At 37.1% G+C, this 12,254-nt stretch overlaps 1 long non-coding RNA gene across 3 annotated transcripts; it reads right to left on the bottom strand.

Moving 5' to 3' along the window:
• Positions 1-2,981: 2,981 nt before the first annotated feature.
• On the bottom strand, positions 2,982-11,873 carry LOC109144101. Of its 3 annotated transcripts, XR_002044609.1 has the most exons (5): positions 11,816-11,873; positions 9,757-9,994; positions 7,354-7,503; positions 4,555-4,703; positions 2,982-3,422 (listed from the first exon to the last, which is right to left on the bottom strand). It is a non-coding gene; the product is annotated as an uncharacterized LOC109144101 (long non-coding RNA). The 3 variants fall into 3 exon arrangements; XR_005604634.1 differs by lacking the exons at positions 9,757-9,994; positions 11,816-11,873 and adding an exon at positions 7,915-8,191; XR_002044611.1 differs by lacking the exons at positions 9,757-9,994; positions 11,816-11,873 and adding an exon at positions 7,736-7,778.
• Between the last annotated feature and the right edge of the window lie 381 nt (positions 11,874-12,254).

Genomic DNA, 12,254 nt, shown 5'->3' with positions numbered 1-12,254 from the left:
TGATACTGTGGTCATTCCATGAATCTTTCACACTAAGGATAAACAGTGGAATGAGTCATGCTTTCCACTTCTGCACACTGTGTGTTATCTGAATATTGAAAAGTACCTTGTTTAGATTGTACTGGAGATTTTGGATAATTCTGAGAGGAATTCTGTCTTACTGTCTCAGCTTGCATGCCATTAGTGGAAAGGTTTGTACTGCAAGAGATTCATCATGATAATAAGCCAGGCTCTGGGAATCACAAGGCTTGAGATTGTTATCACAAGGCTTGAGATTGTTATCACAGGCTGAATATGACAGTTTCCATATCTTCCTGGTGCCTCTGGATCCCTGTGTGGGTAACCAACAGCCCTGTGATTATGTATGGTAAAGTATTGTTCTAAGGTAGTCAAATTGACTGAAATATGAAGCAATAAATATCCAAAGAGAAAACCCCTCAATTTCTGCTACAGAATGGGAAAAATGAGGGAAAACCAAAAAATCTACCCACAATCCATGTTTCATGCTCAGGAAACAATTCGAAAGCTGTAAAATACTGCTGCTGCTCTGAGCAGACTTCAGCAATTATTGTCAGTGTATCCAAGAGTACTATCAACAAGCTTGGGGACACATGGATAGTTTGTCTATTTAAAATGGATTTAGGATGCAGAAGAATTTTCACAAGTGGTAGATTATTACCCTGGAGGTCTCAAATATCTGGTAGGTCATTGTTTAATCTTTCTTAAATAGTGCACCTGCAATGCATATTACCTCTCCAGGTGTTGTGCTCTGACATTTTATAAACAGGCCAACTGACTCAGTACTACTCCTTCATGTTTTCCCCCCCAGTGATATAAAAGCAAGTATCTCTTACAACCTGTTACATGGCAAGGATGAAAGAGTGGTGTTCGAAAACAAACAGAACAAAGGGTGAGGCCAGGCAGCATCATGCACAGAATAACTGTCTGGAGGTCAAGAGATCCAGATTCCCTATTTAGTCTCTGTCATTGGATTCAAACTGTTGATCTCAAGGAATCCACTCGCTCCTTATCTTTTGTCTCTATTTCTTGCTTTCAGATTAGGGAGTGAATTATATCTCATTTGGCAAAGGTGACAGCTGAAAACTGGAAAGGCCCTTTCTTCACACCATGTATTGACTCATTCTGCTATTAGAAGTGAAGACCCATAAGGTGGCCCCATGGGGTTCCAAGACAACTGCATTTTTAAGGTCACTTGGTGTGTGATTTTCTATATACCTTAGTCTCCTAGGATTAATCTCCTCCTTTTTTCCACTGTTAAAACCAAAACATTAAATTCCTATGTTTAGCAGCATTAAGACTTGGGATGATTTTGACAAGTATTTGCCAATAACTTTAAAATAATAGCTATGAGTTTCCCAAAAGTTCAAAACTGCTGTTTGCACCTTTCAGAAGGTCTCAGTGATGAACAAACAGTATCTTTGGCAGAGGAAGCAGCTCATCTTGCTGACAACATTTATGTATCAGGGATGGATTTGGGCAAGAGGGTCTCTCAGCTTGTAACTGATGCTCAGCTGTCTCTGAAATCACCCGTTCTCAACTTACATTCTTCTAGAATTTTTGAGGTTTCCAATCTGTTGAGCAATTAGCATTGGCCACAGGAGGAATAATCTAACACTTCTCAGACTTAGATAAGAGCAACTTTTGTTCCAGTTACTTTTCTTGACACTGCCAAAGATGTCGATCAGAGGCTGTATTATTTTCATCACTTTATTTAATGTTGTTCTAGCTACAGGAGTTGTACACAAGGTAGACTCTACAGACTACAGAACCTGGTAGACCCTGTGTTATATTGCCATAGACTCTACTGTAAATGTGCTATTCTGACACAGCAATAATATTAACTGAGAGTTGCAATGTGTGCTGTTCACAAAGTGTTTAATACCTATTACAGCTCACCTCTTTAGACTGAGACTGAAAAAATTATCTGCTCTCATTTGCAACCATATTACATTTTTCAAGACTGTTCTGCTTCTTTCTGTGACATTTCCTACAGAGCGCTATCAATGGACACAATTTTTAAACAGAAAAAAATATGCAGTTATTTATCAATTCATAGAAATATTGTTGCTAAGAGATTATTGTAAATCACATGCACTTCATGCACATCCCAGAGGGGGACTCTGACAAGGTTCCAGGGCTGTAGCTGAAATACAGAACTCTAATTAAGAAAATGTTCAAGCTCTGAATATTCCAGAGGTGATTTTGTTTTCTTTAAGCTGCCATCTTACAAGAAAAATGTTGATTAAAATGGGAAACATTTAATTTCAGAAAGTTTCTTTAAGAAGAAAATCCTACTTCACTTGTTCAGAATTCTGCTCAGAGTTCTCAGCTCCAGATCACTCACTGAACTTGTTCATAATTCTGAGCTCCAGATCATTCTTTCTGCTGTCAGTCAATATTTAATCTTGGAGACTGATTACAGAATACAGTAGTGAAAACTCTAATGTGAAGTGGCTAGACTTGTCAATACAGCCCTTTAAAACCTCCTTCCCATTTCTCTTTTAAAATTTGTCTAACAATACTCTTAATTTTTCTAACAACAAAAGTCATATTAAAACTCTGGTGGAGAACACAGTCATATAGCTTGATACACTGTCAAGCCTTATTCTTTGGTATGTGTTTATTTTACATACATAAAAGACTAATAAAATAATTAAAGAGTAGACATAAAATATTTTTATTAAGGTCTTTAACAGAAAAAATCATGTTAAATCTTGTTTTAATTATTTTAGTATTGCTCTCTAAACTGACTATCCTATCACCTTCTGGGAGATTACTGACTTTGGAAAAGACTTAGAAGAAGAAATAAATAAAAGTCACTGAATAAATCCAGAAAACAAACAAACAAACAAAAAAGTCAAGCTTCTTATATTAAGTGTCTACAACCATAGGTTTTACCAAAATGGTGGGATGGTGTCTTGGAGCAGGCAAACACTCTTTTCTATTCATTTTTTTTGAACAGGACAGTCTTTGGTGGAGAGGTGAGATAGATATCTGGGGAAAACAATTTAAACCATTACAACAGGATTCAACAACACCTGGTTGATCCAAGAAAGGTACAAACATGAGGAGAAGAAGGTGTGCACAGCTGAGATACTGTTCTGAGCAGAAGAACAACCACTGTAGACATGGTTATACCATTTAAAGAGAAATCTTCAGTATGCTCAGGAATAGTAAAATAACACTTCACTAACCTTTAATCATCACATATGGATTACAACAGCATGCAGCACAGGGAAAAGAAACCAAAACTGAACTGACTTTGCTATACAGTCAAGTGAGCTTAGACATTGCTAGTCCAGTCTCTGGCAAAAGGACTCCAGTAATCCCTTTCAGTGTGGCTATTGCAGTGCCTTCTTTCCAAGTACATGCACAATGCTGTGCTACAGACACACACATACCTGCAAAATATTTCAAATATACAGGATTTTTGTCAAGACCTCTGGTCGCTATTTTGACTTATCTGAAGGCATGTGTATGTTTTAGAAAAAGTCACTTATTAACAACAGGGTGATTTAAGGACAGGCTATAGTTTGAAAGTGCCCTTGCACCTGCAGATTGAAGTCTGACTCTTAATCTTAATTGATAATATTTTGATAGGTTAAGAGCATATACCAGAGTGTGTGTGCATGTACTCATGTGATTTTTAGAACATGAACACAAATCTTCCTGCATAGCTAGAAGTTAAACTGTCTAGTACTAGTCCAAATTCTGTCATTGTTTTAAACTACAGACTAGTTTCCAGTTAGACTACATTCACTATTTGTGCAAAACAATGCCATAGTAAAGATATAACCTGAATGTTAAAAAATCAGTTTTAAAACCCAAGACATAAACAGGAATATTATCTGACTTAGAGGGTATAATAGTGGGGGTATTCCAGTTTTATGTGCACTCATCTGTGTAACAAATATTACTTCTGCAGTTGAACAACTGCCAAAAATAGGTAAGAAATTCTCCTACTCCAGATAAGGCTTTAATATGATTTTTTTAGTTTCTCCATCAAACTGTAGAACATTTTCTCACTCACAGAATTCCAAAGAGATTGTGATCATTTTTCAATATTTTCAGGTGGTTTTTTCAACAAAAAGGAAAATATCCTAAGCTATATATTGATACTTAGCAATAGCTTTGACTAGAAGCAGAGAATGCAAGAGTGCTCTGTGTTCTACAGCCTTCAAAATCTATTATCAAAAGACAGTATTTGGACCACCAAGGGCAGTTTTTTGTTATATAATATTATATAAACTTTTTCTTAAAGTCACCAAGCTCAACTTAACAGTAGGGGTTTTTTGGCCACCCAGAAGCCTGTCCCAGAGCACCATTTCTTTTCTGAAAACGTCTTTCAGATTCAAAGTCTAAATTGATTTATGACTTTTACCTTGGGCCATGACCATCCTTTTCCCTTTTCCATGCACCAGTAATTAGCTCTTTGATACAAGAAACGTTCCAGCCTCCCTTAGATCTTCTTTGGCTAGCCTACATTTGACATGCTCTTGGGGTTTTACAGTACCTCTTTATTTCTTCACTTACCCAATAGGCTTTGTTTGAGCCTTGCTGAAGGAATGACTGCAGCATGAAGTCATTCTATGATAGACACTGAGAGAAGCAGAAATGCTATATAAATATTTTCAACCAGAGCTCACATTTCCAGGAAAACAAAGTCAATCCATTGCAATCATCTGAAAAGAAAAAAAAAAACCAAAAACAAACAACCCACAACAACAACAAAAAAATACCCAAAACAATACAAACAAGTTCTCATTTTCTGGTACCCCTAAAAGTAGTTCAGCAGTTTCCATGAGGCAACTCAATTTCTGCTCTTGATTGGGAAGAATCAGCAAAAGTGAGAGGCCAGTACTTCCATTAGATTTCATGTTCTTTCACTTTCTTTTCAAAAAAACTCCACTCTTTAAAATTTCCTGTTTCAAGATGACATTACAATGCCTTCTGAGGTTTAGCAAGCTTTTAACACTTATCTAATACAAAAGTATTGCTAATCTAAAGGAACATTTTCTTTCAAAAGCATTGATGAAGAATATACAATCTCCCTTTCCAGTCCATTTCGCCAGGGTGGGACTGCTTTTGCCTTATTCTAGCTGTATAAAGGTTGAAGTGTTGGTCTAAGGTAGTTGGGTAACCAGACTGCTCCTACAGTCAGTGCAGAGATACACATCTTAACAGGGCAGTTCAGTAGGTGTATAAAATATGTGCCCTAGGCTTTCCCTAGACTTAATGCAAAAAAGACAGACACATTCAAAGATCTACCACGGATGAGGTGAATCTCATTTTCTTTCTTCCACCACCTTCCACAACATACAGGAAACTGGACCGGATCACGATCAGAACAGTGTACATTAGCAGTTGATCCAAAATAGCAACCAGAGAAGCATGAGTGTAACTCCAGCACAATTCAGATCATCATTTAGCCCCCGGTGTTGAGTAACTCCCATACTTTCAAAATGAAACAGTTTGCAAACCACCGAAACTGCAAGCCAAAACTTGCTAGGTTGGCTTGTCATCAGAAGAGTTGTTGTGGGAAAGTGCTTAGTGAATATAAATCTGCCAATCTATCCTTTTACTCTTAGTAAATCACTTCTCTGTCGGTGGCCCTAATATTAATTCTGGTACAGTAATGTAAATGAAGAGGATATTCCTGAATGAAGAATTGAATTCAACTAAAGGCCTTCAATTTTTCTCCAGTTATAGTGACAGATGCCTGTTTCCATTATAAATCTGTAATTCTTGCAAAAGTAATTTTCTTCATAGAGAAATCCTTCTATGGCAGGGTAGTAAACAGTGCAGAAATGCTGCACACACAGCATAGTTTGCATATTTAGTTCATTATAATTGCCCCAACGTCTTTTGGACAATTCTTCTCCTATATCTCAGCACTATTCAGACTGTTCTCCGTTGCTTCAACATCTGAGTTCTCCAACACTCCACATCTATTTGTTGTATACCCTAGAGTCAGCTTAAAATGCACAAAGATTTCATCAAAGTTGGCTTTTATTTCTAAGTTCTATTTTATATAAAGCATTACCTCCTTTTTTAAAAATTATATATATATTTGTGCCTTGAGGGATTTTTTTGTGAGCATTGGTACTAATGAATAATCTCTGTAATTAGAAAATATGTCTTAATTTTTGGCAAATTACTAAATTCCCCACTCTTCTTTCTCCATTAAAAGATGAAATGTTTAGAAATGAAACATTATTTACCAACATAATTTAACTTTGTATAGTGATCTCAATTAGTATATTTTACAAACAGAAAATAGCTTTGGCTCTTCTTTGATTGGCCAGCTAGAATTCATTAAGATAACTGGCATTCACTAATGGTAAAATTTACAACACAGCAATAACCTACCAAATCTACCATAATACTATGCCAAAAATAGGGGGAAAAAAATCTATTCAATTTATAAGATAAATATACTCAAACCACTATTCATTAGACAAACTTTCCAAATTACCAACTATTTCAGGTAATCTTGCAGGCCCATCCCAATGTTAAATCTGAGAAAATTTTGCTTCCGACAATTCACCAGATGCAAAGTGGTAGCAGTTTACACAATAAATCAACCTGCTTCAAACATGCAGCACACAGGCATGGTATAGAAGAGATTTAAATGAGAAGGTAGTATTATAAAACTATCTCTTTATGAGTCAGTTTGAGGACTTTCATTCTTCCAGATGACAATAATGGAAAAATATGGTTTTCTATTCTAAAATTCCCTTACATTTTGTGGAGTTGAAGGACCTCACTTGATGCAAGAACATAATGAAACCAGGAGGGTTCTGATTCTGATTTAAAGATCATTTGAGTGACTAAAAAGGGGAGGAGAGACAAAGGCAAACATAATTTCAAAGCATCTACTATAGAATTATAAAATATCAGGTAATTCAGATTAAATGAAGACTAAAGGAAAGAAACTTAACTTGGTTAAAACTGGAGCTAGATAGACCTAGAAAAAGAATAAGCTGTAGTTTCTATTGATACAGGCCCAAAATGCCCCTTTTACATATTGTGTTCTGAGAGGAAAATATCATTAAAATGAGAAAAAGAAGATGATAAGGACAGAAACTTCCTACACCCAGTAGTTTGCTGAGAAGGTGCTGAGGTGGAAAGTCTTTTCAAGCATCAATACATACAGAAAGGGACACCTTGTTTACAGTAAAAAAAAATTCAACAAAACCCCCATTCTGAAAAATACCAAAGGAAGAAGGACAAGGTAGAAGAGGGGACAGTTCACAAACCCTGTGAAACCAAAAGTACAGTTCACAAGGTTCACAAAACCTCAAAATAACACAAGGTTTGCCCATCCCTTACCATTAGTCATCTACAAGAATCATTCCTCCCCGACCTCTGATGAATCCGCTCCCTTGCAGTTGTTCCTTCTGCTTTTGGTTATGGTACTCTGTGTTAGGGTGCTACACACACTGACTTTGAGGAATCCTTGTTCTGAGAGTGAACCTACATCTAGCAAAAAGAACAGAAAAAAGGCTTTATTGAGTAGACATAGAAAAGTTTATAACTGAGGAGACAGGCAACGTTCTCTGTGTGTTACATTGGAACACAGCAAAATCCTGCAATAAATTAATTTTTAGCAGCCACCATTGAAACATGGAACTTCGTCCTCCAAAAACATAAGAAATCTATTTCAGTAGCAGGAAACATACTGACAGCTTTCCCAAGGAAACTGACAATTTACCTTCATTTTCATCTACCCCACTCTGTCCCTTCCCTGCTTTTTGGGACTTGAGGAAATCGAGAAATGCTAATAAGAGGTCCAAGCACAACAAATTTGTATGGGCTCATGACCCACTTTCATATGCAGAAGTAGTTAACAGGGTTGATTTTCCTTTTCAACCATAATTTTCATGAACTTACCTCTGTCTGCAGCTACTACACTAAAGACAGTAGAGTTGCATCACCCTGCAGGGACTACAGGGATAGAAGGAAGGAGATTGCTTCCTGGAGCTCTACATTTGCATTGGAGATGTGAGGTGTGACTTGTGTCACCCTTAATATAAAGCACTATTTCCTTCCAGCATGAGCAACCACTTCTGGTAGCTCCTCTGTGGGGGAGATGAAGGTGTGCTTACACTTACTGTCAGCATATTTTAAATACTTTCAGGAGATCAAACCCATACATTCTTAAATACAGCAGATGCAATCCTGGACACACACATAGGCCAACAACACAGTTCAGAATGGAGTGAAAGGGACAATTTATTTCCAATTAAAAAAGGAATAGAATAGAATTTTCTTTCAACATCACATTTCCTTCCAAAGAGACAGATTTTTTTCAGTCAAGATACAATGCTTACAATTTACCCTCCAAAGCCTTGCTCCCAAAGGTTTAGAAAGCAGCTTGATGCCAGAATTCAATAGCATGAACATAGAAACTCTCTTAAGCTGCCTTGTATCCTTGCTGGGTAATAATGGGTGAGGGTGGAGTCACATACCATTTGAACAACAAAGCAAACTGTAAGGTATGGTAAATAAATGCCTGAAAGAAAACACCCTGGCCCCACCTTTGTCTGATTCAAATGAAAAAATACCAGTTTCACCCAAACCACAAAGGCATACATACACACAAACACTGCAATTCTAAGTTCCATGATTCGATGACTGAAGCATTTTGAACAGGTGAATTAATGCATCATTGAAAACACTGCCCTGTAAATGAGAACTCACAATATTCATAAAATGCATTTCTTTAATGCTTTTATTTTTAAAATTCTAAAAGTTTCAAAAATAAGTTTCAGAATTTACCATCTCTATTTGTTCTTAAAATCCTATGTAAACATTTTGTAGTGCTTTTACTGTAGCTTGCTACAGTGCTGGCTGCTTCCCTTTGATACAGTGTCTTCCTCAGTTCGTGCCTTACCCTACTAATAGATTCTTTTTTTCTTTGATCTTTCTCTATCAATGAAGAGCATCTACCCTACCTCTTCCTTGTATTCCCTGCTTTCATTGTCTTTCCTTTCTTTCTTGCATGTTTATGTATCCTCTGTAAGTGGAAAGGCCAAATACTTTTCTTCACACTTTCACAGTTCTCTTCAACTTCCCCCTCTTCTTGACTGCACATGGCCAGAAAACCAAAAAGCATCTCCCTACTGAATGACAAGCTGCAAAGTCAGAGAGTAGCTGCTATCTTCCTGGAGCCATATAGAAATAAACTATAAGAACAGCCATAACAGGTAAAACCAAAGATCTCTTTAGCCTAGTATTCAATTCCCAACAGTGATGATTAGCAGGTGCCTAGGGGAGAGCACACAAACAGGGCAAGCATAGAATATATAAGTTCTGTACATTCTCACAGCCTCCAGTAACCTGTGATTCAGAGATATGATCATGTCTTCTATCTCCAAAGAGGCCAAAGAAGCCTAGGGAGACGAAGAATGAAATATGACTCAGAGAACCTGCTGTTAAGTGAAGCACAACTAACTTAAAAGCAGGAAAGAAAATGTATCTAGAAATTAATCAAAATATTAAAAGTTGCTCTAAATAAGTTTACTTCAGGTACAGGATGCACTCTAGCCACAGAAGATATAGCAGTCTGGACTCTGTAGTGTAGTTGTGAAGAGCTACATGCTGCCACTTCCAGATATAAGCCTAAAAGAAGTCCCTGACCCACTTTGGTCACGATAAGTAAGTTGCCTTAAAGGATTTAAAATAGCAGGTCTTGCTAACACTTTTGCCTGAAGTATGTTAGGGAATACTCACAGATCTACTGTCTAGTTGCATTCGGAAGAGAATGTAGGTTCTTCAACCGGCGTTGGCAGGCATGACTGGTGCTATCAATCCACAGCATTACAGAGCCAGGAAGGAGAACAGATATATACCCCGTGGCAGGCAACAGTGCAATGGTTCCCAGTTTTCCGTCATCACACTGCCACTGGAGATTGCTACACCTACAGTTTTGCAAAATGGCATGCTGTAGCAATGGACAGTCAGTGCCCTGCTGGTAAAGAGAAAATTCATTTGCTTTATGAAATGTGAGTTTCATTAGCAGAACAGCATCAAGGCTTTTCCATGACAGCACTCCTTTACCAATTCTGCTCTAAACTGGACAAAGTTCTTCCTAGCTTTCTTCAAGCAACATCAGCCTTCACATTGCTAAATAAAGTATTTGAAATAACTTATCTGACTTTGTCAGAAGGAACTAGAAAGAGTAAATGGAAATTTCCAGCTGCAGTCCAGGATAAGATAAAGTATAACAGAAGGTAACAGTATGCACCTAGAAAACCATAGTAGGTTATCTTCCTTCAGTTGCAATAGCTATTTGTAGAGTATACCTGCAAACACAATGTCACAGACAAACCAGTACAACTCAGATTTTTACTTAAGGCATTGTCAGTTAGTACAAGTTTTGATCACTGATGCAGGTATTGAAAAAAAAAAGAGAGAGCATAATTAAATGACACTTAGAGAAAGAGATTTCCCTCCCTGCCCAAGCTCATATTAAGTCAAACATTTCTGCTCCCATGCTGCTAGTCATAACTAGCACAATAATCACTATGGTTTACTAGACATAGTCTGTCCCAGTTCCTCCAGTGACGTGACAGGGAAAAGAGGAGATTGGATTTTTATGTTCAATGGTTCTTTCTGCGATTTTCTGTTTATTGATTCTATCTGCATAGTAGAGAACCTGGGCTTCTGCACAATTACAAAACCTGGAAACTGAATTTTGCAGTGTTTTGGACTCCTATTAATTTATGGGATCTGAACAGGGTGTTTATACTGTTCTCCCACAGAAGAAGAGAACTAAAGCAGTTCCACAGTGCACACTACCTTTCTGATTCCACAGGAAATTTGTCCATGTTCCTTCAAATTCCTCCACATTTGACAATCCAGAAGGAATACTTTGGGACACAATAAATATTTGAAGCCTTGAGACAATCTCATGTGATTATCACTTTGCCAGAGCCAGTTATTCTCACAACAAGGCCAAAAAAGTTTGGTGGATGGCATCAATACCTTGCATAAAAAATATTTTAGGAGAGCCTTTTATGTTCTTGACAATGCATAATCAGATCTTGGGGAAGAATAGATGTCATCACAAAACAAGGAGGAAACGATATCAAACTGTTCCACATTCAGATATCTTGAGATAGAGAGGTTAGAGGAGAGGTACCCTATTTGCCAATGAAGCAGCGGATGGAGCTCTTCACCATTGGTATAAGAGCAGGCACACCAGGAACCTTTGGAATTAAAGGCAATTTAATAAGTTTACATTTGCAATTTGCTGAATTAGTAGGTATAGTCTGTAGTAGACTCTTGATATATTCTATCATAATATAATGCTCATCTTGTTGGAGTACAAAGACATACTAAGGGCATACATAGTGAATTTTGAATACCTGATTTTTGCCGTCTTGCTTCTGTATGAAGCAAGCAGTAGGCAATATTTTGCCTTTTTCTGCACATTTAGGGGTACAGTTTAATACACAAGTGTATCAGACATTTCTTTTTCCTTCATACATTTTTTTGTTCCTTCCTACATTATGAAAGCTGGTTTGCTCCTGGACTTGGTATGACATTCATTGTTACTAACACAATTATGGCATTAAGAAAAGACTCATTACAGTAACAACTAGTCTAAGAGGAAAGCTTTTCCATTCAATTCAATGCATTCTATGATTCCTTATCACGCTCTTAAAGCACATTATGCCAGCTTGTATCATGTTATACAGCAGATCACAATGTATTATGACAATGTTATCTGCAATGTAACTCTGAAACCAAACCAAGCAATGAATTGCACTTGTTCTTTAATCCTTACATTGATTGTTATTTCCTGTCAAAGGGCAAAGTTCAGCAATATGGACAACCATGGACCTACACAAAAAAAAAAACAAAAACAAAAGTGAGCAATAAAATATCATTTGACATGTGACATTAAAAATGAAACTAAGTACAAGATGTACTCATTTAAATCTATTTTTCAAATACACGACCCTCAAGACTGATAAATCTTTTTTCTATTAGCTCTTTGACCTGAGGTGAAAAAAGGGGTAAAAACAGGCCCCTTTGCTCCAGCAAACTTAAATATGAAATAGGAAACATAAAAAGCCAATGGGACAGCAAGACCACAATTGCATAGATGTGTCTGCAATTGTCTTATTTAAATCTCTCTGTTAGCAATGGAAATCCTTTGTAATTCAGTGGAGAAAACCCATTATTTGAGAAATTAGAAGGAGCCTGAAATCCTTGTGAGATGG

Source organism: Corvus cornix, chromosome 1A (genome assembly GCF_000738735.6).
Source record: "Corvus cornix cornix isolate S_Up_H32 chromosome 1A, ASM73873v5, whole genome shotgun sequence".
Lineage (NCBI taxonomy): Eukaryota > Metazoa > Chordata > Aves > Passeriformes > Corvidae > Corvus > Corvus cornix.
The sequence above is the reverse complement of the archived record's forward strand: the minus strand, read 5'-3'. Positions and strand labels throughout refer to the sequence as shown.